This window comes from Callithrix jacchus, chromosome 14 (genome assembly GCF_049354715.1).
Source record: "Callithrix jacchus isolate 240 chromosome 14, calJac240_pri, whole genome shotgun sequence".
Taxonomy (NCBI): domain Eukaryota; kingdom Metazoa; phylum Chordata; class Mammalia; order Primates; family Cebidae; genus Callithrix; species Callithrix jacchus.
Genome location: NC_133515.1, coordinates 29055657 through 29060552, shown reverse-complemented (window position 1 = coordinate 29060552; position 4896 = coordinate 29055657). Strand labels below are relative to the sequence as shown.

Genomic DNA, 4896 nt, shown 5'->3' with positions numbered 1-4896 from the left:
CATTTTAAATGCTAAAACAGAGTCTTTGAGGTCTTGTGGATACTTAAAGAACTCAGGGTCCTCAATGGTAAACTAAAAGACTCTTTAATTTCATATGGCCAGCTGCTCAGCATGATATTCATGCCATGGGCTCCTTTTATCAAACATCTAATTTTTTAAAAAAACTATATGAAGGTAAAATGTATATATCATTTAACCATTTTAAAGTCAATAATTCAATGGAATTTAGTATACAATCAAAATGGTGTACAACCACCACCTCTGTGTAGTTTCAATATACTTTTATGACTCCAAAGTAAAAGTATCCATTAAACAGATTCTCCCTATTCCTCCCACATCCTCTAGAAACCACAAAACTGTGTTCTGTCTCTAAAGATTTATCTTTTCTGGATATTTCATATAAATGAAATCATACATATGTGATCTATTCTGTCTCTCTTCTTTTCACTTAGCATAATGTTTGAAGATATATCACATTGTGAAATGTATCAGTACTTCATTAAATTTATGATTGAATAATATTTCAACCATAATGAATGAATGAACAATGTGTTTATCCATTCATCTGTTAATGGGGACATTTGGATTACTTTCACTTTTTCACTTGAGAATAATGCTGCTATGAACATGTGGGTACAAGTACTTGTTTGAAAGTTTGTTTTCAATTCTTTGGCTATATTCCTAGGGGTAGAATTGTAGGATCACATGGTAATTTTAGGTTTAACTTATTGAGGAACTTCCAAACTTTTTTTTTTTTACAATTGTTATTTAGTCTTCATTTCATAATCATAAACTTAACTCTGCAATCCAGCTAGGCATGAAAGGGAACAAGGAAAACATGGAACCCAAAGGGAACTGCAGCGAGAGCACAGATTTTAGGATACTGCGAGCGAATGGGGTGGAGGGGTGCTCTCCTGAGCTACAGAAGGAATGGTCTGGTGGTTAAGATAAAACACAAGTCAAACTTATTAAAGTTGTCCACAGTCAGCAATGGTGATCTTCTTGCTGGTCTTGCCATTCCTGGACCCAAAGCGCTCCATGGCCTCCACAATATTCATGCCTTCTTTCACCTTGCCAAAGACCACATGCTTGCCATCCAACCACTCAGTCTTGACAGTGCAGATGAAAAACTGGAAACCGTTTGTGTTGGGTACAGCATTTGCCATGGACAAGATGCCGGGACCTGTATGCTTTAGGATGAACTTCTCATCATCAAATTTCTCCCCGTAGATGGACTTGCCACCAGTGCCACTATGGCGTGTGAAGTCACCACCCTGACACATAAACCCTGGAATAATTCTGTGAAAGCAGGAACCCTTATAACCAAATCCTTTCTCTCCAGTGCTCAGAGCACGAAAGTTTTCTGCTGTCTTTGGAAACTTGTCTGCAAACAGCTCGAAGAAGCCGCGGCCCAAGGGCTCGCCTTCGAGGGCAATGTCAAAGAACAAGGTGGGGTTGACCATGGCTGATACAAACCTCCAGGCGGCGGCGTCTGCAAAGCCTCCAAACTTTTTTTCACAGTGGCTGAAATATTTTCATTCCCACAGCAATATATGAGGATTCAATATTTTCTACAGCCTTGCTAACATTTGGTATTGTCCTTTACAAAAAAGATTTAGCCATGCTAGTAGAAAGAAAGTGGTACCTCATTGTAGCTTTTATTTATATTTAAATAATGATTAATGATGTCAAGCATCTTTTCATGGGCTTGTAGGCTATTTGTATTTCTTCTTTGCAGAACTATCTACTCGAGTTTTTTGCCCAGTTTTAAATAGAATTATTCATCATTTTGTTACTGAGTTGTGAGTGTTCTTTATGTGTTCGCAATAATAAAACCTTACCAAATATATAATTTGCAAATATTTTACCCATGTTGTAGTTTTTTTCTCTCTCAATAATGTTTTTTGATACCTAAAAATTTTAAATTTTGATGAAGTCCAATTTACCTAATTTTTTTCTCTGTTGCTTATATTTTTGACATCATATCTAAAAAACCACTGCCAAATACTAGATCATAAAATTTTTCCTTCATGGTTTTTGCTTTTATATTTAGGTCATTGATTAATTTTGAGTTAATTTCTTTAATATGGTGTGAGGTAGAGCTTCAAGTTTATTTTTTTCCATATGGATATCCAGATGTCCCAACACAAATTATTGAAGAGCATATTCTTTACCTTTTGAATGTTTTGGCATCCTTGTTGAAATCAGGTGGTCATAAGCATAAGGCTTTATTTATATACTCCCAATTATATTCCACTGGTTCATATGTCTGTCCTTATGCCAGTGCCATACTGTTTTGATTAATATTGGTCTATACTGAGGTATAGTAGGAAACATAAGTCCTTTAAATTTGTTATTTCTTAATTTAATGTTTGACTCTTCAGTACCCCTGGCAATTCTACAGCTATTTGAGAATCAGCACTTCTATATCTGCAAAGAAGGCTGCTAGTTGTACAAGGATTAGATTGAAACTGAAGGTCACTTTGGACAGCCCAAACTAACATCTAAAGAAAAAAAAAACAAAACAAAAAAAACGGGCTTGGTCATTCATGCCTGTAATCCCAGGACTTTTGGAGGTCAAGGTGGGTGGATCACTTGAGGTCAGGAGTTCAAGACCAGCCTGGCCAACATGGCAAAACCCTGTCTCTACTAAAAATACTGGACGTGGTGGTACATACTTATAATCCCAGCTACTTGGTAGGATGAGGCATGAGAATCTCTTGAAGTTGGGAGGCAGAAGTTGCAGGAAGCTGCAATTATGCCACTGCACTCCAGCCTGGGTGACAGAGTGAGACTCTGTCTCTCAATACACATCTTAAGAAAATTGTCTTCCAATTCATAACACAATATGTCTTCCCAATTATTTAGGTATTAATTTCATTCAGCAATGTCTTATACTTTTCATTGTATAAATCTTCCATTCCTTACATTTATTCCTAGAATTTAATGTTTTGACTATTATTATGAGTTGATTTGTCTTCTTAGTTTAATTATCAGATTTCTCATTGTTGGTAGATAGAAATAACTTTTTTTTGCATGATTAACTTGTACCCTGCAATTTTGTTAAATTCATTAATTAGATCTCGTAGCTTTTCTTGTGGATCATTTGGAATATTTTATATATATAGGATTATGTAATTTGTGAATAGAGATAGTTTTATAACCTTTGCAAGTTGGATACCTTTTATTTCTTTTTCCTGCTTCATTACTCTGGCTGAAATTTCTAGTACAATGTTGAATACCAGCAGTTAACATGAGCATGTTCTGATCTGAGGTGGAAAATTTCATTTTTTTTTAACCATTGATGTTAGCTATGGATTTTCACAAATGCCCAATTGTTCATTTCATTAGCAATGTTTTAAACCTATTTTTTTGCAAAGGCTCCATTCCTTCTCATATGTCATCACTAAAAGGTCTTTTTCTTTAATTTGCATTCAGGAAATGTTTTGGCAGAGATTTCCTTGAACACCAGTACTTAGTCCATTTACAACTCTGCTTTGGCCATAACTTTTGGCTTCTATTGAGCCTAGAGATCAACCAAAGATGAAAGCTGAGGGTTTTCTCAGGTCCTTTTTGAGCAAGCGTCCACTCCTAGGCATGTATACGGTTATATACATTCTACAATACATATGTATACGTTTAAATGCCCTAATTTTCCAAAGAAACCCTCTTCTCAGATTTTACTCCCAGACTCCTTCAGGCTATAAATTTTTTGTCTCAACAATAATGTATTGTCCCAGGTTGTAGCAGGTTTTTCATTTGCCATATAATGTTTTTGGTCCATGAACCTGGCTTTTCTGCCATTACGTGAGTTCCAAGTTAAGGAAAACAAAACAAGTCCTTTGTGTCATTTCTTCATGCAGTCCCAGTTTAGAACAAATAAATGCAATCATTTACATCACTCTTTTCTAAGTTAAAGAAGCCATAGACACATCTTATTCAAGAATATCAGACAGTTGATACCAATACCTGAGACCACTCCCCTGATACGATAGCCGAGGCCATTTATCACACAGCTAAAATATGACTTTATTTGGACTTAATGTTATATATTTTAAATGCTCACTTAACTTCATGTATCCATATGTCCTCAATGATGCTACCTAAACTATATACTGTAACTGCACTCATTTTATACTCATGTTCTTGTTCCTATCCTCACAACACAGGAATTCAGTTCATTATATCATTAAGAAAACAGTCCACTTTCTTTTTATTTGATCATCCATCTTATGTCTACAGGTCTTTACAGAAAAAGTGAGTGCTGTTTTCAAAATTAGTGAGCAGAAATGTCTCCTAAAGTTTTATATGTGCAGCTATTCCTGTATGCATTACTTTAAAACTGTAATTTGGTTTAAAAAAAAAAAAATCTACAGAATTTGGTGGATGTAACCTCTCATGCTGGTTCCCAAGCTCTCTTCGTGACTTTGGCCCCTTTCCAAGGACCACACTGAGACATTTTACCTGGTTTATAATGTGTTCATAGTTTTATTTTTTTAATGAGCTTAACCATGGGGACCTCCTAGAAAATGAAGATCTCATTTAGGGGATAAATTGCTTCCTGCTTTGAGGACTCAAGGAAACTTCCCTTCTGCCAGTTTTCTCCTCAGTTCACTTCACCTAATTTGTTCAGCAGAAGTTTATGTGCAAATATTATGTTCAAATCACCCTGAGGGAGGGGCAGTACACAGTCTGGAAATAATAGAGAATTAATCTAATTGTTGAAGTATTAAAGTGGCCATAACCACCTAGGGTGAGAGAATTAGTTTCAGTAACTACTGTGACTAGAGATCAAATGATAATTCAACCCCATGAAAGAGAAAAAAAACCAGCATCAGTTTATTTCTGCTGCATTAGTACAGCGAAAATAAATACCACAGAGTAGGATAGGTATAC

At 35.6% G+C, this 4896-nt stretch overlaps 1 pseudogene; it reads right to left on the bottom strand.

Annotated features, from left to right (window-relative positions):
• Positions 1–879: 879 nt before the first annotated feature.
• On the bottom strand, positions 880–1463 carry LOC100387304 (peptidyl-prolyl cis-trans isomerase A pseudogene; annotated as a pseudogene).
• Positions 1464–4896: the final 3433 nt, after the last annotated feature.